The sequence below is a fragment of the Jaculus jaculus genome, chromosome 18, assembly GCF_020740685.1.
Source record: "Jaculus jaculus isolate mJacJac1 chromosome 18, mJacJac1.mat.Y.cur, whole genome shotgun sequence".
In the NCBI taxonomy this organism is placed as follows: Eukaryota; Metazoa; Chordata; class Mammalia; order Rodentia; family Dipodidae; genus Jaculus; species Jaculus jaculus.
Genome location: NC_059119.1, coordinates 55,950,982 through 55,978,484, shown reverse-complemented (window position 1 = coordinate 55,978,484; position 27,503 = coordinate 55,950,982).

The window sequence follows — 27,503 nt, the reverse complement described above, 5'->3', positions numbered from 1 at the left end:
AAAGTTGATCATTCTATTGGTGGAGAAAGGGAAATCAAGAAGGGAATTTGTTTAGGGGGTAATTAAGTCAAAGTTAGGTGCATTTCACCTAAGATGACAACAGACTTTAAGGGTACACTTAGAAATACCATGGCAACATGGCTTAAAATGAGGGAGGCATGAAAAGCACAGCTTTTAGAGTCATTAGCAATATAACTCCAGGTAAATGTGGGTGATTCGTATTTTAAGGCAACATCCGAGAAACAGAGACTAAAAAATGAAATAAATACAGTTTCTGAATTTTATGTGTCTGTCCGTTTTGTGGATAGTATGGTGAGAGTCCTTAATTTTCATGCAGCCTTCCGATCTATGCCTTTCGCGTTTTGCCCCGTTTTCACTGAATGTCATTAGCGTGATTGATGTATCACTTTAGTTATGGTTTCAGTGTTTGTATTTCCCACTCCCGAATCCACACATTGGGATCCTAATCCTAAGGGGATGGGACTAGGTGAGATTTTGGAGACGTAATCTAGGTCATTCTGTCATTTGTAAGCCACCGGCTCTGGTGTTTTGATTGATGCTCAAATTAGCACAGGCTGGGCTAGAGGGAGGGGGTATGACAGAGAGTGTAGTTGTGAAGGGGAAAGTGGGGGGGAGGGAATTATAGTGGTTTATTGTCGGTAATTATGGAAGTTGTCAATAAAAATTTTTTCAAGGAAGGAAATTTTTTGAGATATTTAGGACAGACATTTTGATTTTTTTTTTTTTTTTTGAGGCAAGTCCAACAGACTGGCCTTTTTTTTTTAAATTTTTATTTATTTATTTATTTTTTTAATTTATTTATTTGAGAACGACAGACACAGAGAGAAAGACAGATAGAGGAAGAGAGAGAGAATGGGCGCGTCAGGGCTTCCAGCCTCTCCAAACGAACTCCAGACACGTGCGCCCCCTTGTGCATCCGGCTAACGTGGGACCTGGGGAACCGAGGCTCGAACCGGGGTCCTTAGGCTTCACAGGCAAGCACTTAACCGCTAAGCCATCTCTCCAGCCCCAAGGACAGACATTTTGAAATGCATGCATTCAAGTGTTTTCTAAAGATTTATTCCAATACAGTTTCTAATGAAATTCATGATATTTTTCTTTATCAATACATAGTCCTTTCAAACTTATATACTTTAGGTACTCTGTTGGACAAAGTCTTCTTTTGTTATGTTTAATTCGTCTTTCTCTGTGTACTGATAATGTTAAGCATATCTTCATGTTTATGTCTTATGCATAATCCCCCTCATGCATAATGTCTGTTCATACCTTCTACCCCTTTGTCTGCCATATTGCCTTTTTAATTCATAGCTGCAAAACAGTTCGACCACATTTTTTGTTGAGAAGCTGCTCATCAGAGTGCGCCAAAATTTCAGACAATAAATTAGTCTCTGCATATTAATAAGTGAAGATGCATTGAAATAATAATCCACAGTATTACAGAGGGTTCAGTGAAACAAGTACACATAGAATGATGGACTTAAGTCCATAACTTTTCTAGGCATAAAGGAAATCGCATTTGCCAAACACTTTTAAAAATGGTGCGTCTTGGGCTGGAGAGATGGCTTAGCAGTTAAGGCACTTGCCTGTGACGTCTAAGGATCCAGGTTCGATTCTCCATGTCCCAAGTAAGCCAGATACACAAGGTGGCACGTGCATCTGGAGTACGTTTGCAGTGGCTAGAGGCCATGGCATGCCCATGCCCATTTTCTCTCTCTCCCTCTCTGTCTCAAATAAATAAATAAAAATAAATCTTAATTTTTTTTAATTGTGTATCTTGTGAGTAAAAAAATCCTAAGACATTGTCCTTTGGAAATAATCAATTTATAAAATGGTGTGGTATTCATTTCTTATTTCTGTGACAAAATATCTGATAGTTGGCAACTTAAGGGAGGAAAGGTTTATTTTTGGCTTATAGTTTTTGAGTATGTAGAGTCCATCTTGGTGGGGCAAGCCTGGCAGCCAGGCACGAGAGCTGGCCGCATCCGGTCCGCAGCCTGGAAGCAGACAACAGTGCATGCGGGCACTGTGTGTTCTCTCTCTCCTTTTATTTCAGTCCAGAGCTCCCAGCCTACACAATGGCACTACCTACATCCAGGGTGGATCTTCCAACCTCAACTCACTTAAATCTAGAAAATCCCTCACAGACGTGCCCGGAAACTTGTTTCTATTGAGATTCTAAAGCCCATCCATTTGAAAATATAGATTAAACCATCACAGATGCCTTGCCTCGATTTCTCCAGAAGAGAAACCCCTAAGAGGAAGGATTTTTTGCAGGCGATTTGCTAAGGAATGGCTCAAAGGGAAAGCAGTAAGCAAGGGCAGGAACCAGTGGCAAATAATGCACCAGACAAAGGTACATTTTCCAGAACGGCTTCAGGTAGGGGATCTGCTGAACCCTCGGGGACCTCTGGAGTAGACATGCTACCTCACTGTTTCTGCACAGGAAGTGAAATTTCTTTGTTGTCCTATCTGGGCACCTGGGCGTCATCATTCTAGCACTGGTTTCTCAGACACTGAATGATGTTGTTGCAACAGGCCTATTACTCATAGTTAATTGTGAAAAAAAGTCGGAAACCACCTAACTTATTTAATAGTTAAGAATATGCCAAAAGGGCTGGAGAGATGGCTTAGCAGTTAAGGTACATGCCTGCAAAGCCAAAGGACCTCGATTCTACTCCCCAGTGCCCATGTAAGCCAGATGCACAAGGGAGCGTGTGCATCTGGAGTTCGTTTGCAGTGGTTGGAAGCACTGGCACACCCATTCTCTCTCTCTCTCTCTCTCTCTCTCTCTCTCTCTCTCTCTCTCTCTCTCTCTCTCATGCTTGCTCAGCCTCTTTCCCTCTCACAAATAAATAAAAAATAAAAATATTAATAAAGAGAATATTCAAGATTATTGAATTCTTAGTTGTTAAAGAAGGTTTAGCTGGGATCAATAGAGTGTAAAACAATAGAATATAAAACTACAGATATAACTGAGGCAAAGATATTGAAGTGAAAGAGAAATGGATATAGAAGAATAAACTCAGTTTCTACCATAGTCTGTATCTTCATAATTACTAACTATGTAGTAACGTTTCAGAGAAAGAACAGACATTAGAATGACACCAGTTGAATGAGCCACAGTGAGGAAGGGCTCCTGCGTGTGTGGAGATAGACAAGCTTTAGCAGGCTCAGCGTCACACCCCTTGTTGGCTACTTCCGATTGGAAAATGGAAAGTAATTTTCTTACCTTATCCTCAACTTCCCCAGCCAGCCCTTAGGTACACTATCTGTTTTATACAATGATATTTTTATGATATCAATGTGACACATTCGGATGAGACTAAGTGTTGTGATGTGTGTGTGTGTGTGCATGCACTGCATACCATGATTTTCTCACTACAACACAACAAAAGGTCGTCTCATGTAGTCGGTTGGAAATTGCCACAGAAGACCATGAAGAAGAGTTACAAATGTGAGCTGAGCGAGCACCTGGGAGAAGGGCTGAGCTGCGTTAATCCAAAAATGAGCAGATGTACATTTTGCAGGGGTCTGATTCACTATGTCTGATAGGCTCCTTTACAGAAAAAAGTCCAGGATGAGGCCATGCATGAACCATGGTTTCCCAATAACCAGTCACCTCTTTCTCAAGATCAGCTACTTGCTCCTTGCCATTCAAAATATTTCAAGTCAAGGAGAAGCATTTCTTAAGTGAAGGTCAAGTCATTTTGAACATTTTAATGTATTTCAAAACAACCTCTAGCTGGCAAAATGTTCTTTCCTATTTGGATGCCTCAGAATTGATCAAATATCTTTCTGTATAACCACACATGATGCAGCTGAAATTGAGGTGCATCATGAGAACAGTGTGCACGCGCATGTGCATGTGTGTGTGGACAGAGAGAGAGAGTTTTAAATGCACACAACTTTTTTCAACCTTAAATATAGGATTGTCACTTTTATTTTCCTATACAATCCATTTAAGATTAATATTTTTGGGTAACATAAAGGAGGTTTATCATCCATGACTTATACCCGCTTCAAACAGCATTTTTCTGATCTTCTGAACTTTTAAAAACGAATTCTGGATTGTGTAAGAATATATAACATCCGTGCATGGCTGTGTGGTACGCCTGACGTTAGAAGGTGTTTACTAAAGCAGGAGCCTCCACAGTGAGGCAGCACTGGCAAAGCCAGATGGGAGTATGAATTAGTATTAAAATCACATTGTTACTTTATTGCCCCTAACAAATCTGAATCTTATTTGTTTTGAAGTTATTTAAGGGTTATTATCCTGTGGGCTGGAAACTAGCTTTGAACAATGACCTGGTCGTCATCATATGAGCTCTCCAGGGCTTCCATCACAGAGAACCTACCACTCTCTGGTGGAATGAGGAGGAAATATGGTCATTCTCACAGATCTGGAGGCTAGAAGTCTGGAATCAAAAGTGTGTAGGGTGGTTTTCTTCGAGATCTTTGTCTTTGGCTTGGAGATGACAATCTCCTCCCTGTGAGCCCACAGTACCTTCCCACCGAACTCATCTGTGCTCAAGTTTGCTAATCTTTAAATAACACTAGGCATATTAAGTAACAGACTACTCTAAAGACCTTGTTTTAAATTAATTTGCAAGTTGAAGACTGTATCTCTAAATATGGTCGGTCATATAGAAAGGTTCAAGGGGCTATAACTTAAAAACATAAACTAGGAGCAGAGGGAGTCCATTGTGGACACAATTTAACCCACAACAATCATCTGCTCATACTCGGCATTTGGGAGAGAAATGAAGTAACCCTGTCCCTGACCCATAGTTGCTGACTACAGAAGGGTCAGGCCATGAGATTGTAATTCGCTTAGGAGACAAAACCAGAGAGAAGCTATTCAGAGCCACATGAAACGCAGTCAAACCAGAGACCAACCGCATCTTCTCAGGCCGCATCCACTGCCCCTTTTTCTGACAAAAGACATGCCTTTGCTGGGAAGCATGTAAGTATGAAGGAAGTATGGTGTTGGACCTAACAGCCTATGTGAAAATCAAGACTGGTCACATCAGGAATAAAAACACACCAGTAGGGGGCTGGAGAGATGGCTTAGGGGTTAAGCGTTTGCCTGTGAAGCCTAAGGACCCGGGTTCAAGGCTCGATTCTCCAGGACCCACGTTAGCCAGATGCACAAGGGGACACACACATCTGGAATTCATCTGCAGTGGCTGGGAGCCCTGGCGCACCCATTCTCTCTCTCTCTCTCTCTCTCTCTCTCTCGCTCTCTCTCTCGCTCTTGCTCTCGCTCTCTATGCCTCTTTCTCTGTCGCTCTCAAATAAATAAACAAAAATAAACCAAAAAATTTTTTAAAAAGCACACCAGTAAAAGATCAGCACAAGTCCCAGTGAATGCTAACATTTACAAAGTATATTGTATATTCATTTTTGTGAAAATACATTTTATTGATTTTTTTTTTTTATTTTTGGAACACCATTCCTCTTTTATGAGATGGTATCTATGTGTTTATTTTTCCTTCATGCACTCAAATGCCATGTTCTGTTTCCAGTCCCAAGTCCAAGGAGGTGAGAATTCTAGAAATATTTTAGCTCGATTTCCTCCTTAGCACTTCATTTACAAGCAGTACAGCACACTTTATCTCCTGAATGGTCTTGGTTCAACCTGACAGGTTCTTCTGCTTCCAGTCAATGGCAAAATTAGAGTGTAATACCTACAGCTTCTGTTCTTCTCTTTAAAGCAACCATTACAGTTGAAAGAAGATAGTGGATTCAAATATATTAACTAGAAGACTGGAATACTTCCATGGCTATTAAACACATGATTTTTCTCATGATGCTGGAGGCTGGAAGCCTAGGATCAAGATGAGTTTACATAATATGCTATTTGACTATGTGAAGGAATAGACACTATTTCCTAAAGAGTAATACACTCATAACTAAAAATAAAATTTTAAAAGCCATGTTTTAGAATAATAAAAATAATCATAAAACTGCCTTGACATTAACCTTTATCTTACTTTGTCTCTGTTCTGTAAGCAATGATTTCTAGTCTGCCAGGATACAAGGCAAGACAATGGGAAACTGCAATATGCTTGAGAGACATTTTTTTCATTTATTCTCTTGAATTGGGATGTGTGTGTATGTGTGTAGTATGTGTGTGGGATGTGTGTAGTATGTGTGGCATATGTGTGTATTCACATTCACGTGCAGATGTACACACCGTTCTCATTCATGTGAGGGCCATATATGCATCAGGTGTTCATCCCTTATCACACAGTCAGTAGTCGCTCTCTCACCCCAAAGTTTGCCATTTTCTAGAGCCTTTGTGATTCTCTGGTCTCTGATCTGCACAGAGCTGGGGTTCCAGATGGATGTGACCATATCCAGCTGTCTACATGGGAACTAGGGAGTCAAACTAAGAGGGTCTCAGGCCCTCATGTTGTTACAGCAAGCACTCCTACCAGCTGAGACATTTTCTGGGCTCCAATGGGTATATGTTTAATGAAACATTAACATTATTTAAAAAAAGAAGATATGGGGACTGGAGAGATAGCTTAGTGGTTAAGGGCTTGCACGTGATACCTAAAGACCCCAGTTCGAGGCTTGATTCCCCAGGACCCATGTAAGCCAGATGCACAAGGTGGCACATGCGTCTAGAGTTTGTTTGCAGTGGCTGGAGGCCATGGCATGCCCGTTCTCTCTCTATTTATCTGCCTTTTTCTCTGTCTGTCTGCTGTCTGTTGCTCTCCAATAAATAAATAAAATTAAAATTAAAAATAAATAAAAAGAAAAAGAAGATATGGAACCTCTGAAGGGTTTTAACCAGCAGCATGATTAGGTTGTATTTTTTCAATATTTTATTTATTTATTTATTTATTCATTCATTCATTTATTTGAGAGAGAGAGAGCAAGGGCCTCTAGCCACTACATGTACCACCTTGTGCATCTGGATTATGTGGGGACTTGTGAATTGAACCTGCATCCTTTGGCTTAGCAGGCAAGTACCTTAACCACTAGGCCATCTCTCCAGCCCTCGCTTGCATTTTTTTACATCACTATAGGCACGCTGACTCAAGGTGGGAAAGTGGTGTGGCTCGACTATGGAATGTGCCCCACCAAGTCATGTGTTTGAGCAACTGGTCCCCAGCTGGCGATGCAATCTGGGGAGGTTGTAGAGCCTTTCGAATGATGAGGTCTATCTGGAGGAAGTGGGTTGTTCAGCGGTGGGTGGGTTATTGAGGGCTATAGCTAGGTCCTACTCTCCTTCCCAGCTCCCTGATCACACCCTCAGTCAGCCACCATCCAGCTGCCTCACATGTCCACCACTGCAGAGCTGCCCACCAGCGTGCCCTCCCAACCATGAGGGATTGCAGCCCTTCAAACCATGAATCGAAACAAATCCTTCCTCCCTTACATTCTCCCAGCCAGGAGAAGAATAATAAATACAGGAAGGTACAGCAACAACAGAGGCATAGATTTTCAATGATCCAGCCTTACTTAATAGCACTGGGATTAAAGAGAGGCCAAGGGATTAGCTACATGTCAGGAGGTACAGTCCATAGCATAGTCATAGAGCACAAGAAGGAGAGTAGGAAACAGCAAGCCGTTGTTCGACTTGAACTACTGAACCAACCGAGATCATCTGATGCAATTGTGGGAGGATCCTATAGGACAAAAGACGATAGCATTGCCCTGTATCGTGTTTAGCCTGGTACAGTGAATATCCATATTGAAATGCTCAGAAAATATGCAAACCTGAATCTCAAGAGGGAAATTTTCATAGAGATAAGTCATGCACGATGAATATTAAGTATAACTGAAATCATGGAAATACAAGGACTTGCTCCCTAAAAAGAGGACACGCTACAAACACAAAAGAACTAGACCTCCAAAGAGTACCAACATTTTAAAGACTGAATAAGCTGAGATGAGGTGTCAGGGAAGCAGAAGAAAAATCGTGGGAGCTGAACCTTTTGAAAGACATGGGAAGGGAGTTTAAAGGAGTGGTAACATGAGTATACTATGGTCATTTCTTCGCAGCATTTTGGTGAATTTTGAGCCTCCTCAGTGGTTACTGTCATCTGGAAAGAGAAGCTTCTCTAACAAAATGTGAGAGCAGCAGTCACATATGGAAATACACATAAGTACTTAGAGAGGAGTTTGGTGGGCACATCCATTAGCCAGTAAACAGTAGCATTCCCCCCACACAGGGTCTTACAACCTACTCAGCCATAGGCTTTTAACTAGGTTTACAGTACCAGATATGAATTCCCTCCTGTGTAGCAGACCTCCAGTTCAGTCAGAAAGCAGCCGGTTTCCCCCATAACAGAACATACTACTATTACACCAGTTGGCATTTTTGGCCTAGCTGTCCAGTTGTAAAACTTGCAGGGTCCACTGCTGGTCAAAGCCATTGATGACTTTTCTCTTCAATAGACTGCATAGCTTTCTAGGGTCCTAATGACTCAGCAACAAGAAGGGGGTTTCAAGTTTAGCTCGGCTGCATTCCTCAGTGACCAACAGCCCAAGCATGTGGTGTCTTCAGCAATAGGGGCTTACCATCTAGTTCTAGTAAGCAACCAAGAGCTGTGGCAAAGGTCTGTAATACATTAGGGGTGCCAGGGACCTCCCTGACCAAAAACTAGCTGGGAGGTATCCCATCTTTAGCACTTAAAACTTTTGTAACAAACCATGACGTCCGGGAACAGCATTCTCTACCTTGACAAAGTTCTTCTGCCCAAACTCTCTCTTAACATATATAATATTTAGCTAATAAAGAAGCAAGTTTCCATATGGCTTATTCATAGTATCTTTAATTTTGATTAACCCTCTCCCCAACTCTTTCTCTCACCCATCCTTCTCCCTGATCCCTCTTATACCAGTTTGCCCCAAATATTCAGCCCCTCTACTTATTTATCTACTGCATCTTCCCGGTGCTGACCTCTTTCTAGATTCCAGACTTCTGCTACTCACTTTTACTCCAACTCACACGCAGTTATAAACATCCGAAGCTAGAATCCGCATATGAGATAGAACATGCTATCTTTGACTTTCTGAGCCTGGGTTACCTCATTTAGCATCTTTTTCTGAGCCTGGGTTACCTCACTTAGCATCTTTTCCAAGCCCATCAATTTCCCTGCACATTTCATAATTTCATTTGTTTTTCTTTTCAGCTGAATAAAACAGCTGTGCTAATAGACCACATCTTCATTATCCACTCATCAGCTGATGGGCACCTAGGCTGGTTCCATCCCCTACCTACCATGAACAGAGCAACAATAAACATAGATGGGCAGGTGTCTCTGTACATGCCTTAGGGTATGTTCCAAGAAGTAGGAGATTTTTGAATATAATAATTTTTACCAAACAATGAGCCTTCACTGAATGAAAACAAGTAATATAGAAATTAATTATGTAGACATATAATCTTCAAGTTTAGCTGAACACAGTATTTACAAACCAGGGTGGAGAGACTATTCAGTGTTTAAGGCACTTGCCTGCAAAGCCTAATGACCAAGGTTCTATTCCCCAGTACCTATGTAAAACTAGATGCACAAAACGGCGCATGCACCTGGAGTTCATTTACAGTGGCTAAAGGCCCTGGCATGCCCATCCTCTCTGTCTGTCTCTCTTCTATCTCTTTATGCTTGCAAATAAATAAATAAATACAAATTTTAAAAAATATATATTTTAAAAAGTATTCACAAACTAAAATGAGGGACTAGTAGATACTTTTTATGAAAATGCATGAAATAGAAATAATTGTAAATAAATTACAGATAGTAGTCAGGCATCAGAATTGAAGAGGATTATGCAAAATGTAACTTCTTTAGAGGACAACATGATCGATTTGCTAAGCCTTGTTCAAAGTGATTCTGCTCCTTGCTGCAAAGTAGAAAAGATGGTCACGCGACTCTCACAAACCCGTTTCAAAACATTAAGCTTAGAAATATTTACAGTCCTTTTAAAGAAAATAAATCAAAGATAGAACTGCAGATTCGGAGAGTATGCAGCAGAACAGGATAAATAATGTATCAGACTGAGTTACTAGTTTTTCTACTTTATCTCTGGATTGAAACCCTGTTCAGGCATGGAAGCCAATTGCTACAGAGTCTATGAGAAAGCAAATCAATCCAGTAATAAGGTGTGGGTCCAAACAGACTATAAAGTCAAAGGGATGTTTTTCAGAATCAATAGGTGATGAAAGGCTTATGAAAAGCCAGCCCAAGGGCTGGAGAGATGGCTTAGCGGTTAAGCGCTCGCCTGTGAAGCCTAAGGACCCCGGTTCGAGGCTCGGTTCCCCAGGTCCCACGTTAGCCAGATGCACAAGGGGGCGCACGCGCCTGGAGTTCGTCTGCAGAGGCTGGAAGCCCTGGCGCGCCCATTCTCTCTCTCTCCCTCTATCTGTCTTTCTCTCTGTGTCTGTCGCTCTCAAATAAATAAATAAAAAATGAACCAAAAAAAATTAAAAAAAAAAAAGAAAAGAAAAGCCAGCCCAAGATTTATTTGATCAGAACCATATGGCTTCATAAACAAGGCAGGTCTGCCTTGAAACTAGGCAAATTTGTATGGTTGATATGCAAAGCATGCTTTTCTCATCAGTGCAGTGACCATCCCCTTTTCAACATAAAGCAAGTCAGTATCACTTATGAAAATTATGAATTGGTAACACATCCATATTGTCATCCCTCCCCCTTACCCAGGTACGTTACTTTTCTTCTCGTCCTTCTTTCTACTGTTTCACCGTGATGACCCCTGTGAATATAAACACAGAGAAACTCAGCACTCATTCTCCCTCATGTTATTTTTTTAATCAGCACACATGTTTACTGGGCCTAGATCCAAACAAGCATTATTCATTGATGTGTGTAAATAGATTTCGGATAAAAGAAGATGTAGTCTTTTCTTCTAACACTCAATTTAGGGTTGTGCTTTCTCATTTCGTTCTTGTTAGACTGTGGAATATCTGGTTTATGATGTGTTGAAAACACAAGTAAATGAACATATAAACCCATATGCACATATTCACTTTGATTTTGATGGAAAGCGTACTGCAAGTTAACCTGGAAAGCCTGGCCGTTTTATTAACTTGATTTCTCCCATTTGAAAACAAAGTATTGATCTTAAATTTGTCAAATATTTTGTTACTTTTGCTTCTCATTTGTCTCTAACTTAAAAAAAAAAACACAATGTTTTCTGACCCAATGAGTATGATTCTTAGTTGAATGAATATTCCTTTTTATGTGCATGTGTGGACTAAATATGCTGTTTCTTTTTTTTCTGCAAAATGCTCATAAAGTTATAATGTTTCAATCTTTCAGGTTATCTTTAGATCCATACCTCATCATCTCCTAGAGGATGACTTTGGGCAAGTTACTTAACCCTTTTCTATACTTGTAACGTAAGATGGTTTCAATAGCAGCATGGGTGTCACAGGCCTGCTATGGAAACTGGCTAGTAGGTATAAAAAGCTGGCAATGTCCCCCGCTGGGACAAGCATGTGACACCAAGCACGTGATGCTGAGCATGTGACGCCTAGCACGTGACGCTGAGCATGACTCTAATGCAGAGCGAGAACTTTATCTGATCACCCTGGTAAGAAACATGCACAATGTGCGTGTGCGTGCGTGTGTGTGTGTGTGTGTGTGTGTGTGTGTGTGGTGTTTCCATAAACATCTATTTAAATAAATTTAACTTGTCACTTTAATGATCACACTTGCTGTGGCAAATGTTTATGCTGTTCAGGCCAAAGATGAAGACAACATCCCTGATTCCTCTTTTTCCCTCAACTTGCTAACAGAATTTGTAGTTTTTCCTTTCGGAGAAGAACAAAACAAAGCTAGGTCAGACTCCACAGCACGAACCCCATCATTGACAGTTTTCTAAACGTTCGTTCTAGAATCATCTGTTCCAGTATCTTCTACCACTCCTTCTGGCTTCACCTCTTGCCCGTACCTAGTCTGTCCACGTGGCAGGCAGGGCAGACCAGTTTAAAAAAAGATCGCATCATTTGCTGCCAAGTGGCTTGCCCTCAGATAAAATCCAACTTAATGATACTCTATGACCGTTTTGTATCTCTAATGCAGGCGACCATTCATCATTTTCCCCCACCATCCAAACCAGTGACGCTGACTTTGCTGCAGTTTCTTAGAAGGGAGGAAGCTCATCCCTAACCAGAGACTTTGCACTTGTTCTTTCTTCTTCCTGGAAACTATTCCTTTAGTTTATAAAGGATAAGCCACTTCACTATTTTCAGAACATGGCTCAAGTACAGGCTTGTTGGATTAGAATGGAAAAATGCAGCCCATTAAATTGAATTTCAGATAAACAATGATTAAGTTTACGATCTATATCCCAAAAATTTCATGGTATAGACTTATACCAAAAAGTTGTTATCTTTCATGTGAAATTCAAATTTAATTTCCCATCCTTCATATTATTAGACAGCTTTACAATGAATTCTTGCTTTGGGGTCTTCCCTACCACCATGAATAAATAAACACCTACTTTCCTGTCATTATCAAGTTTTCTTCCTGCCTCATTTTATTTTCTCCATAGTACATACTAGTCCTTGAAATGTTATTTACATTTTAGATTTATAGCAAAAATATAGGATTGTGAAGATAGAAAATGTTATCTTATGAAGCTCTGTGCTTAATGCTCAACACTATATATATAGATATGTGTGTGTGTGTGTGTGTGTGTGTGTGTGTGTGTGTGTGTAATACATGGTTGAATAGATAGCACACGGTTTTGTAAGAGTGAGGCAACTGTGGTCCTCCATTTTGTAATATAGAACATTCCTAAAGAAATACAGTCTTGTTTATATCACATGGACTCAGAGAATTTGCAAATCTATGACAGCGTTCCTCTAGATAATTTACCAGAGGTTATATTTTTCTACTTTCATGTTACATTTATGCAAAATCCAACCTCACCTTTTGTAGATGGTTAGAAATAAATAAATAAATCTAAAGCAGAACAGCATCTTGTAGACGTGGGAGAACACTAGAGTTCAATCTAATTTTACAGAATAGAAATATAAAGTCTCAGAATCATGAAATAATTTTTCTAAAACCATGAAATTAATTTAAGTTAATATTTTATAAAACAAACTTCTCTACTACCTATATTTCCCCTAACATGTTGATAAGCCCGTGGCAAACAAATGCTTCACCTATGTAGTTTGCTTGTTGCTTATGGAGCTGTGAAGCCAGCAGGAAGGGAGTGGAGGCTCAGGACACAGTCATGGTTGAATGACTATGGACTAAATAGCACCTGTGACCTTCAGACTGATTCCTTTCTAATATCTGAAATATTGTTTGATGTAACCATAATTGGAATGTATAAAGTTACACTTACTGTACTTTGCAAACTAAAGAAAACACATCACATCAATGTAAACACCAACTGTCATCACATGTTACTAAGTTGCAATATGAACATTCAAAAAGATAAGCCTATAATTAGTATTAATTAACTCAACCCTCAGAAAATGACATTTGAGAAACAGCATTTTAATTTTTCTTTAATTTGCATGATAGTACATTTATAAGATAAATCTTAAAATTGTCTCTTCCAATGAGTACCTCGGGAACGTGTGAAGCAATAATCTATCTTAAATGGATTTCAGTGCTCACAAAGCTTGTCCTCACAAGGGCTGGAGAGATGGCTTAGCAGTTAAGGCACTTGCCTGCAAAGCCTAACAACACATGTTCAATTCTCCAGTTCCCATATAAGCCAGATGTGCAAAGTGGCACATGCATCTGGAGTTTGTTCGCAGTGGCTGGAGGCCCTATCACACCCATTCTCTCTACCTGCTTCTTCCTCTCTCTCTCTTTCTCCTGCCCTCCCGCAAATAAATAAATTAATTCAATTTTTTAAAATTCATTACTAGAAGATTTCAGAACACAAGAGAACTGTATGAAAGCAAAACACAATATGCATATCTTTAAAAATAAGCAGTATTTTCAAAAGTATAAACTATACTTGGACACCTGAATGATGAGGTATGGATAGGGTTATGTACCTAAAGACCCTGCTATTTTAATTTATTAATCAGAATACAAATGTAATGATAACCTCCACTCACAGGATCAATACCATAGCCCTATTTAGCAACATATTCTAATGTTTGAATGAAACTGTGATTACTGATTTTGTAAAACTGTGAAAAATGTTATTTTATGAATATATTAAAACTAAATAAATTTACATAACTACACATGAATTTCTGAAATGAGAAATAAACAAAAAGGAATTTGAAGTTATAGATATTACAAGAAAAATAAATTAAAATATAATTATTATGTATTTATTATATATTATGTAATGCATATGATGTTTATATAATAAATATATATTATGTTAATATAATATAATTAATTGATAAAATTTAATAAAAATATAATTATATAAATATAATTAAAGATAAGTAAAACCTTACAGCCATAAAAAGAACTAGATGATATTACTTTTTTAAACAGTGAAAACATCTTTGAATGAAAAATATATTAACTAAAAGTATAATTTTTATTACTTGAATAAAACCAACTGAATGGGTGAAGGAGAAAATAATTTCCTAACAAAATGCAATATAAGGCAAAACAAAACTATGATATGATTCAAGAAAATCTGTCCTCCATAATTAAAAGTCTTAAGAACAGATAAAAATATATGAAAATGGAAGGAATATTTTTGCCAAATCAATTAATTCATGATAATTTCCCAAGACTATAAAGAATGAGTTTCCAGTTGAAAAGAGCAAGCAGATGCCCAAAAGGATACATTACAAAAGATTCCAATATCATTGTAAAACTTCAGAATGAGAAATAAAGAGAATATCTCATTGGAAATCAGTAGCTTCCAATGCAGAACCAAAGGTCCTAAAAAATTAAAAGATACATCAGAATAATGTCAAGTTTCCTACCTGTTATCCTATATACTAAAGTACCTTCAAAAGAGCTTTAAAATTCTGTGGGAAACTGGCTTTTCAGGCCAAGATTCTAAAGAGAATTAATAGTTTATCCCAAAAGCAAAAGAATCATTTTATTTCTCTTTTTTTTAATTGGAAACTTTAATATATGAACATATATAAAATTGGCCTATTCCCATCAGGGTATCCTATTTTTTTGTCCTGCCCCCCACCATCTCATTTCCCTGAGGGCCCTCCTCAGTGGGGTATCAGTAACCACTATGGCATCACAAATGCACCAGTTGGTTCCCAAGGGGAGGACAATGCATTAGCACCTTCCTACCCTGCAGCTCCTCCATTCTTTCCACCCTGTCTTCCACAATGCTCACTGAGATTATGAGGTCAGCTTAGAAGTCGCCTTTGGTGTGGAGCTATTGAAAGCCAAAACAGTCATTTTCATACAAGTACCTATGTAAACTTTTATTTTGCATGTGACTGTAAGTCAAGGAAGAATATCTATGATCCAAGAAACGGGGTAAAGAAGAAAGCAATAAAACATTCCAGACTTTCAGTATGCTCTCGAGAGCAAGCATTGAGGTCATAGCAGAGGACAGGTTAAAGGACAGGAGCCTCGGGGACAGGTGTGAACACTGCAGAATTTAGCTGCTCTAAAACTGAGCTTTGCCTTTCAGAAGTGGGAGAAGAGGGGAGTAAAAAAGAGAGTTGATGGAACACACCAGGAAGCTGTGATAAGCAAGTATCTATGCTGAGGAAGTAAAGAAGTGAGGAAAGACCATCAGTTGTCACAGAAAGGAGTTTTTTTAATCTGCATCTCAAATCTTCAACCAGTTCCCCTAAATTCCAAAGAGATACTCTATACAAATTATCACCACATCTACTTGAATATTTTGTATGCTCTTAAGTGAAACTTTGGGGAAAAAAAAAATAAAAGGATCCATTATCTTCAAATGTTATTCCCCTCTGGTAATCCCTCTTTAATTAGTTTATAGTTGAGGACCTGGAAGTTTTAATTCTAGTCCTCCTACCAAAAATATATGATTGTCAAAGAATATTTATCGTTGGGTCTAAAGAGAAGTATGGGAAGCGTGATGACCAGAGAGTCAGCCCTGACGGTACACACCACCACACCACGTCCTTCCATGAGGTTTCCTGGGACCTGGAGGGTGTGACAGATGTGACATTACAGAAGAAAGGGTAGAAATTATACTAGGGCCATTGGGGGGGGAGGTATAATCAGAGACATTGTCTTTTCCCCACAGGGACTAATCGGTGTGTTCATGACCACACAGTGATTACCGAAAACCTCCATTGAGGAGGGCTCGCCATAGAACAGGGGTTGTGGGGGGGGAGTGGACATGAGAGGATAATTCGATGGGAATTTGACTAATTTTCAATATGTTAATATATTAAAAGTTCCCAATGAAAATGATTGCAATAAATAAATAAGATAAAACCCTTCAAACAGCAAAGAAGAAAGAGAGAGAGGGAGAGAAAGAAAGAGAGAGACAGAGAGAGAGAGAGAAAGAGAGAGAGAGAGAGAGAGAGAGAGAGAAAGAAAGAAAGAAAGAAAGAAAGAAAGAAAGAAAGAAAGAAAGAAAGAATAAGAAAAGTGCATGCAAAGCAAGGACCATGGCCTAAGGAAGAACGACATGATAGAACAAATGCTCCGCCTGTCCTTCAGTCTCCTCCTGTCAATCTCCCATTGGCACAGCTCAGAAGGAAAAAAGAGATGAAGCAGTCCATGGATATCAGCCTCCCAACATGCCCATGGAGGGCTGATCTGAGCCAGAGGCACTGGAAAGGCAAACACAGGCAACCTAATACCTTACTAGAGAATCACATATGATATTGCTAAGAGAACACTGCAAAGTACATGTAACAGAAGAGGTTTGTCTTTTACTTCAGATATTAAATTGTCAGTGAAACCACTGCATAAAAACCAGAGCAAACAAGTGAAGTTGCCAGAGATAGCATGCTAGAGACTCTGCCTTCTGGCAGAGAGGAAGAAATGGCTTATTCGCTGGACAGTCTTTGACTATTTGATCATTAACTTGTCTGAAAACAAAATTCTGATATTAAACTCATACAATACAAAAATAAATTCCAGGCTCATGAAAAACTCCACTGAGGAAAATAAAATATGATAAATCTAAAGAGACCACAGTTGAATATTTTATACAACTTCTGGCTTTGATTACATGCTAGATAGCAGTACACATCATAAAAAAATATAACAGATTTGAACACATAAGAATCAACAAAACAAGAACTTGGAACTATAATAAATCTGTTCAAAAATAATAGGCCGAGGGTAATGCCTTTAAAATAAACCAAGTTATTTTCTAAAGATAAGAACAGGCCATGCCATCATAGAGAGAAATTGGTAGCTTGTACTATAAGCAGTTCTAGAGGTGAGGATATAATCAATATGCATGTACCATCATAGAATGGACTTTTTTAGGTATTAATAATATCTAATGACAATGAGAGAATTCGAAAGCAAATATTTCCCTACTATTGGTATTAGGGAAATTGCTGCACAGTTTCTGAAATTACTTTTCAAGAATCTATTGCATTTCTATATAAATATACTTAACTCATTATTCCATTTAGGAATATATCCTGTCGTAATAAAAATCACTATACTATGAACAATTTTCTTCTGTCCTTTCCACTCCTAGCAATATCTTAAAAGAAACATGTATTTAGAGGTGAGAAAGATGACTCCTCCATAGGTAAAAGTACAGGCCTTCAGTGCTGGATCGGGACTGAGGGAGCATAGACCATGTGGACTGAGCAGCTACTGGGTGCCTTGACTCTCAAGACTGCAGATTGCTATTGCTGGACTGCCATAAACTAATCCAGTAAGTCCCCCACCTTTAAAAATATTTATTTATTTATTTTCAAGACAAGAGACGAATGGGAGAATGGGCACACCAGGCCCTCTTGCCAATGCAGACTATCTCCAGACACATGGCTAGCATACCCATTCTCTTTCTTTCTCTCTCTCCCTCTGTGCATGCCTCTCTCAAATAAATAACATATTTTTTAAACGAGGCAGAAAACTGAATAGAGAATTCTCAAAGGAAGATATAGAAATTTACTCAAGTAAATGTTCAACATTCTTAAACATCAGGGAAATATAAATTAAAACAACTATGAAATTTCACCTTACTCCAATCAGGATGGCCATCATAGGTCAGCCTGGGCTGGAGTGAGACCCTATTTTGAATTCTGTCCCCCACCCCCCAAAAAAATCAAATGACAATAAATGTTGGTGAGGATCTGGGGAAAGAGGAACCCTCATTTACTGCTTATGGGAGTTCAAACTTGTACAACCACTATGGAAATCAATATAGAGATTCAAACATAGAACTCACAACAGACCCATTTATTCCCTTACTAGACATTTATCCTAAATACTCAATGCTTCACTACAGAGATATTCACTCAGACATATTTATATCTGCTCAATTCATAGTAGCTAAGAACTGGAATGAACTTGGGTGCCCATCACTGGACGGACAGATAACAGAGTTGTGGTTCGTATGCATAATGGAATTCTACTAAGCAGTAAGGAAAAATGATGCAATGAGATTTGTAGGAAAATGGATGCACTTGTAACAAATGTAAGTAGTGTCACCCAAGCGCAGAAGGACATCCACTGTATGTCCTCCCTCATCTGTGGTTCCCAACCCGGAGGAGCTTGAGTTGCAGGTATACCTGACAGGCAAGTAGAGGGACAGGTAACAGGGAGGGAAGGTGTTACAGTCAGGTTCGCATTGCCGGCAAAAATCACCTCGCCAAGAGCAGCCTTTGGGATAAAAGGATTTATTTTGACTTACAGCCTCAAGGGTAAGCTCCACAATGGCAGGGAAAAAGATGGCTTGAGCAGAGGGTGGACCTCACCCCCTGGCCTACATCAGGTGGACAATAGCAACAGGGGAGTGTGCCAAACCCTGGCAGGGAACACTGGCTATAACACCCATAAGCCCACCCCCAACAATACACTGTCTCCAGGAGGCGCTAATTCCCAAATCTCCATCAACTGGGGAGACTAGAATTCAGAAAGCCTAAGTTTATGGGGGACACCTGAATCAAACCACCACAGAAGTGTTTGGGGGGGCATGGGAATGGGATGGTGGGGGACAGGTATACAGAAAACTCCATCCAAAATGAATTGGTTCCATGGAAACTAGATTTCTACCCTCCCTGCACTACCCTCTACATTCTTTCTCCCCTTTCTTTATTGGTTTTGGGAAGCAGAAAAAAACTCTGGAAGCATTAAGGAGCTTCATGACTATGCAGTCTCACTTCTTCTCAGCCCATGTTTCGTAATTTAGAAAATGGAAGAGTTTTACCAGGCTATTGAAACATTCTTTCAGCTTGAAAAATACTCCATGCAGCCAGGCATGGTGGTGCACGCCTTTAATCCCAGCACTCGGAAGGCAGAGCTTAGTTGGATCACCATGAGTTCGAGGCCACCCTGAGACTACACAGTGAATTCCAGGTCAGCCTGAGCTAGAGTGAGAACCTACCGTGAACCACCACCACCACCCCCAAAAAAAATTCTCCATGCATCCTAAGGTGAATGAAAGATTTGTAATCTCTTCTAAATATTGGTAAATTTCCAGAGAAGGATGGAGGGAGAGATAGGAAAACAAAAGAGAGGAGAGGGAGGGAGAGAAAATGAGAGATTTCACTTTTTTTTTTTTTTTTTTTTTTTTAAAGCAGAAGGATTAGACTAGTTCAGGAATCCTGAAATGTGGAGCGAGAACTAATTTCTCGGAGCAGACAGATGTGCCAAGCTGTTGTGATATGTGACACGGGTGGCCCAGAGCTGTGGGAGGTGAACGGTAGCAGAGGTCGGTCTACTTGTAAATGACATGTCAGCTGAGTAATGAGACTCTCTAAGGCTCAGGCTTTCTCTTAACATGCAGACAATGATGGAATCCGACCTACCGGCTCTTGAAGAGTCAGTGGCATACTGCATTTAAAACAGTGGACAGGGTGCCATCCACCGAGGGAGCACGGTGGAATTTAGCTACCTTTTAATTAGAGTTAACTTTGGTTACTGCTAAGAGGATTGTGGACTGTAACATAGGCAGTGCTGTGGTAGCTCTCTTGGAGTAAATTAGGGGGAAAAAAAAAATCAAAAGCCATCCCCCGCATCAGGCGTGCTTGCCTCTGGGGGGAACTGGTCAACCTCAAAGGTGGCTGCAGACGGGCTGCGGGGCAGAGGAGGCCTGGGAGCTGTTCCGGGGAGAGACGGGCAGACCTGGGGGAAACCATGTGCCCTGGGATGAGTCACGGACGTGGACCTGCCGCTGTGGGTGCTCTGGAGTGGAGAGAGATTGAGGGTGTGACTCAGAACACAGAAAGATTGGAATAGGAAAGTGTTCCAGGGAGTAACTGAGAACTGAGAAGACCAAAGTCAATTTTGGCGGTGGGCAAAGGCATTTCATGTCATTGAATGAGCCAGCTGTTGAGTGTGGAAAAAATTAGGTTTCTCTTCTTTGATTTCAGTTTTCAGTTCATCGTGTGATAAAAACGCCTGGATACAGAACAGGGACAGACAAGTTTTCCCCCATGAGTGTGACGAAATGGGGTAAATGGAAACAAAAGAGGGTTTTTCAAACTTCCTAAATATTCATTTTACTGGAGTTTTGAATTCTTTCTCCAAGAAGGATGCAAGGAAATCTTAGATTTTCATGCCTTTTTCAAGGATTCATGGGCTTCCTAAAACTCACCTGTAGACCCCACACTTGAAGAATGCCTGCTTTGAAATGAATTTTGGGGTCTCTGGGAAAAAGAGAGTGAGGTGTAGAGTAACCCAATAAGAAAACTCACCCGCTAGGGCTCAGGGAATTTTGCGGAAGAAGGGGCGGTAAGAACCACAGGTTGAGACATCATGCACAGAGGCATTCCCTCTCCCCCCCCCCTTCAAAAATATCTGACTGTTGCTACCACAATGCATAAACCACAACCCCATGGGGAATAGTGCAGCCCCACTAAAGAGGGTTCCCAGTGGAATGGGGGCAGGGAAAAGAGGGTATCAACACATGATGCATTCATCCAAAACATGTTGTTATTAATATGACTATAAGAAAATACTTTTAAAACACAGAATGAGATTATTATCTGAGTAGAGCACTGAGTTCACCAGAGGCTCTTGGGAGATGGAGTATTTGGTTCAACTGTGGCTCCATCCCTCTAGACGCCGTGCCTGCACCGTCTTAGGTAGTGCACCACCCTCTGCTGAGTGTCTCTAACAACGATGCGGAGGATGCAGATGGGCTTCCTGTGAAAGGCCGTTTCTATCACAGTGACTCTCTGTAAAGTGTCTGTCTGGCAGATGGAGCCTCGCTGGTACGGCCGCCACCACGTATCCCCTGTTCTGATGAGTAGTGTGGACGTCAGCCTGCCCTCCAGCCCTGCTGCTGAGAAAGCCTAGCACGCGTATTTTCATTCCTTCCTTCCCATCATCCTGTAGATTTCATTAGCCTCCAAACTGTGTGAGGACAATTTTTACCGTCTGACACGGTGCGTTTATTATTAAAATTTCTGAAAGCAGAGGTCAAATTTGTATTCATTTTGGATTGGCTCAGTACTTAAAAATTATTTCATTTACCAGATGGATGCATCCTACACATTTCCAACACAAGTCACAGTTTGGGGTCTTGAACTTTGACTCACTGGTGTATCAAAGATAATGGCCATGACATTTATTTAATTATCTACTTTTCTTATTTCATTATGGTTCACAAGTTTACACAATCATTATCACTGTGGGTCAGAGCATTTTTATCTACACCCAAAAGAAACATCTTATAAAGCATTTCCTTATCCCCATCTTCTACCGCTAAGCCTCTGGCAACCCCCCAGTTGCCAGAGAAATAGAATCATGCAATATGGTTGCTTATGTTAGGCATAATTCACTGACTTAGTCTTCAAGGGTCAATCATGTGTAGCATTATTAATACTTAAAACATTTCAATAAGCAAAGAATATTCAGTTTGATGATATACCTTATTTTATTCATCCATTCATCACTAGTGATCATTTGGTTTCTACCTTTTGTCCATTATGAGTAGCATTTTTTTACTATTGTTGTGTAAAACCTTTGTAAGCTTGCATTGTGTTGACTATCAGGGATGTGTAATTAGGAACATATTTACACTCAATATTGTATGTGTCACTTTCTGAGAAATTGTCAGTGTTTTCCAAAAATAACTATTCCAGCCAATATTGCCAACAGCCATGTCTGAAGGCTATAGTTTCTTCACAGCCTTGTTGATATTTTTGCCTAGGTTTTCACGACCACAATCTAGCATATGGGGTTGGGTCATGTGGTTTAAATTTACATTTTCCTGAGGCCTACCGATGTCGGGGAGGTCAGTAATGCTTTCCAGCCATTTGTAAATTTTCCTTGGAAAACATGTATTCAAATCCTTTATCCATTACATTATTTGTGAGATATTTGATCTGCAAATACTCTCTCCAATTTTGTCCTTAGAAGTAAAACAGCTATTAACTTTGAGGCCTAATTAATTTTTTTTTTCTTGTGATCCTTGTGCTTTTGGTATCATTTCTAAGAAGCCATTGCTTAAGCCAAGGCCACATAGATTTGTATCCACGCTTTCTTCCAAGTTGTGTACTTTTATAATATACTTCTACTTCAGCCTTTGGTGTAATTCGAGATATTTTTTATGTCGGGTCTGAGGTAGGAGTTCTTCATTTTCTGTAGGCAGCAGAGTCTGAGAGCTTTTAAGGAAAAAAACCATTCTTCTCATATGTAACTCTCTTGGACCCTTGTCAGGAAATTGTACCCAGGAAGGGCTATCTCTGTACATTCATTTTTAATCCAGCGACACACATCAACCCCATGTCACTGTCTTGATTGCAGTAACCCCAGTATATTTAAGAACCTTGCAGTATGAGTCTTCCAAGTGTACTTTCTCAAAATTGTTTGGGTTATTCTGAGCCCTCTGTAATTCCATGTGGGTTTTAGAGTCACCTTGTCAATGTTGGGGTAAAAAAAAAAAAAGACAGGAGGCAGCTGGGGATTTGTCTACAGTTTACACTGATTCTGTAGACATGTTTGAGGAGTGTTGCCACTTTATGGATATTATATATGTTCATGAAGACAAGATACTATCCATTTACATAGGTCTTCTATAATCTAATTTTTGTTTTATCTTCAGTGTGCAAGACTTGCCCTTTTTCTATTTATGAGAGGCAGAGAGGGTGAGTATTGGGGTGCCAGAGCCTCCAGGCACTGCAGATGAACTTCAGACACATGTGCTGCTCACTACAGCTGGATTTAAGGCATACTGGGTAACTGAACCCAGGCTGTCAGGCTTTGCAAGCAAGCATCTTTAAATGCTTAGCTTTCTAGCCAGCCCTTTTGTTTATTCTCAGATATCTTATATTTTAAATATGTATGTATTTTCACTTGTGTGTCAGGGTTGGTGGTGCAGCAACTTGAGAATTGAACTCAGTCCTTCAGGCTTTGTAAGCAAGCACCTTTAGCTGATGAACCAACTTTCCAGCTCCCATTGTTTTCTTTCTCCCTTCCTTCCTTTCTTTATTGGGTTTTCTTCAAGGTAGAGTCTCACTCTAGCCGAGGCTAACCTAAAACTCATTCTATAGTCCCACACTGGCCTTGAACACATGGAGATCCTCCTACCTCTTGCCTCCCGAGTGTGGAGATTAAAGGCGTGTGCCACCATATCCAACTATCCCCGGTTCTTTTTTGGATTCTACTGTAAATGGATTGCTTTCTTCACTCCATTTCCAGATTGTTGACAATGTATATCCGTGGTTTAGTTTTTTGTGTATTGGTTTCCTACAAGTTTGATGAATTACTTTCTTGTGGACTCAGTAATATATTCTATACACAAGATCAAGCTGAGAAAGGAGGGCTTGTAATTCATAAAGACTTCAGCTAACATTGATCCTATACCACTGGCTACTTCATTACCTTGGTCATAGTTGCTAGCAATAAGATGACTATAATCCCCCAAACCAGAGTTGTTATGAAGAATACATGTGCTGACACCAGTCAAATAAGTATCAATTCAATGATTTAATCATAGGAATCATAAGTTGCCCTTATAATTAAAAAAAAAAAAAAGTAAGTGGATTTGGGTTGCACAGATAGCAAACAGGTTAAAGGCATTGCTTGTAAAGTCTATAACCTGGGTTCAATTCCCCTGTGCCAATAGAAAGCCAGATGCACAACGTGGTACATGCATCTTGAGTTCTTTTGCAGTGGCAAGAGGCCCTTGTGTGCCCATTTTCTCTCTCTCTCTCTCTCTCTCTCTCCTACAAATAAATAAATAAATTGAAAAATAGAATATGAATGGATCATTTTATGAACCACCTTTGTAAATTCACTCTTAGTTAGATGAGAAAGACTATATTGGGTAACACTGAATTATTCAGAATGATTGTAACAGTTGCAAAGGACAGGTTGTAGATGGCATGCATATTTTCTAGCCACCAGAAACATTACTCTATGGGAGCAAAGAGACTATGGAAAAAGGTTTTGCCGTAGAATAACGTGATCAATGCAGAGGGTACTTTGGGCAGTGCAGAGTTAGGAGTAGGGGAAAGGCTAAAGACTATCATGAGAGGAAGGCTTTCAGTAAGAGATGAGATCAGTAACAACTGACAAGAAGCTTAACAATGATAATGGAGGGAGATGCCATTGTGAGACCCAGTGGGCTTCCTCATCTCCCATAGGTCCCTCCTCACTTGACCCAAACCTTTGTCAATCATCCCTTCATTAACTTCCCTGACTTAAATCCTCTTCCATGTGGCATCATCTTTCTGCCAAGCAGCTAAGGATATACAAGGCAGTGTAGAATTGACCTCACAGGGTCACTGGGATGATCATTAAAATCATACTAATTGCATAAACAACTTTGGGAAGGCATGTAAATGTTTGCCGATAGATCTGCCCCTTAGCAGCATGGTTCTTCTGCTCCCTTCTGTCAGTGTTCAGCAGGTCATTTTGCATTCTGCTTCTTTTTAGGGAGTTTTTCATTCATGTTGCTGTGGTAGTTTGAATGTATGTCTCCCATAGACTCAGGTGTTGTATTAAAGCTTGTAACTTGGAGCCGGGCATGGTGGCGCACGCCTTTAATCCAAGCACTCGGGAGGCAGAGGTAGGAGTATCGCCGTGAGTTCAAGGCCACCCTGAGACTACAGAGTTCATTCCAGGTCAGCCTGGATCAGAGTGAGACCCTACCTGGAAAAACCAAAAAAAAAAAAAAGCTTGTAACTTGGACCTCCAGCCGCCCAGGCTGGGGAACTGAGGCTGGGCGCTGGGTCCTAAGGTTCAGCCCTAAGGTGTGTTTGGGGAAGGGTCTGATCTCCAACGCAAAGATATGCAGAGAGGTCCACCTGCTTCCTTGCCTGCTCCCTGCCCTGGTATTTGTACTGGCTGACAGGGTTTCTCTCCCTGCTTGGATTTGGGAATGGCGGAGGCTTCTTCCATCACTGATGGAGCATGCCCCTGACCCAGATCTGTAAGCTGAAATAAACCCTGTCCTCCCTCCTCTAAACTGTGTCTGGACCGGATGTTCACCCCCACAACGTGAAACTGACGACAATAGTTGTAGCTACATTATTTTGTTTTCATTTTCATCTGAGCAGCGTTTTGTCAACATCAAGGAGATTAATTAGGCTGTTATGTTTATGATATATCCAGATAATTCTCTGTATAATCATATTCATTGTAATAGGTTCTTGTGTTGTTTTGGGTGTCATTTATTTACAAGATTTTCTAAGCAAACAAATCATGAAAATCACTGGGCTTTAGTCATTGTTTCAAATATTATTACCAGTTACTTTCTTCTTGGGATGATGTTGATCTACAAATGAAAAGGGTTGAAAACAGTGCTTATTAGAAGCTTCCGTATTTGATTTTAACACAAATCACTTCATTTTTTATCTTATTTTGTTTCAGCCAGGGTTTCTTTATGTAGCCCAGGCTGGCCTTGAACTTGCAATCTTCTTGCCCCAGCCTCCCAAATGTTGGCATTACAGGCCTGTATTTCATGCCTGTATGAACTGTGACTTTAATATTTCATCAATCATTAGAATTCTTCTTTTTTTTCTACAAAATCATTTTTGTCATTTTATTTCCCAATGTTTTCACTTAAAATCATTCAGCTTTATTTCACACAATTTATAATGAGAATTGTCCCTGTAGTTTAATATTGCAAACTATATAGCTAAATCTAAACTTACAGTATTTTTATATCTGTAGAATGAATTCTATTTAGTCATAATACATTGTTAGTATTCAAAACCAAAGCTGCATTCTATTTGGCATACTAATTGTATATTCATAGGTGCCCAAGGCTTAAGGTTGAGCTATTCTTTCAAGTTTCCAGTCTATTTACATTTGTTGTGAAAATTGGATTTACTTTCACACCCATCCAATTTTATGTCCATTTATTTATTACTTCCTCTTCTTACATTCTCTTCATTCGCCATTTTAAATAAGCCATTTTGGGCTCTATTTATTTTGTTTTATCTTTCTATTGACTTGCTACTAATAGTTGAAAGTAATGTTCCTATATCTCCTAGCTCATTCATTCACATTTATATTAAAACCCACATATTTGATATTTTAATAAAATGTAATATAACTTTGACCCTCCTGCACAAAATATATTAAGAATTTATCTTCCCATTCTCTCACACCAATTCCAAATTGTAGATTTTTCCAAACCACTTGAAATATTTGCTTCCACATGTTATTCCCTTAATAACATGTCATTTCTCAGCTTAATATATTTAATGCAATCACTTTATAATCACACACATAGTATAAATTATAAATTTTAATAGACATTAGTGAAAATCATTTATTTAATTCTTTATCTTTTGCTTGCTTTAAACCATTATTGAATATTATTTCTGTTGGTGTATATCCTTAAGTAATTTTGAATAGGAACATGGGTGGAACAATTTTAATTCCTAAATACTCTTTAAATTTTTTTTCTGTCATTATGTGAATGATAATTTGGCAGAAAATAGGATGGTTATACCCCAGTGCTTTTTCCCTTATAATCTTACAAATATTATTCAACTAATATCTAGGGTGGCTTGTACAAGGTTACCTTATTCTTTCCCATTCCATGTGAACTTTTTATTATCTGAAAATGTATACATCTTTTTATCCCTCTACCCAGTGAGGCCAAAAGTTTCACAACTACATATCGAGATGTTTCTCCTTTTCATCACTTGTATGGTATTTGTGAGCCCCTTTGATTTCTTTTTCAAACAAGGAAAGCTTTGATTTTTGATTCCATCCTCATCGGCACCTTTTCCTCCTTCTTGAATGCCCATTACTTCCATATTTTATCTCAGGGCACTGGGCTCCCTGTCTCTTATCTTCCAGCCACGATTTACATTTCTCATCTTTTCTCTTTTGTGTGGAAAGATGGTTCGTCCAATTACTCTTCTGGTCATAAACTCAGTTTCTAGGAGTACTGACTCCTTTCCGGTTTCAGTGCTGCAGCCTCCTCAGTGGAGCCACCCTCTCCCATCTGCA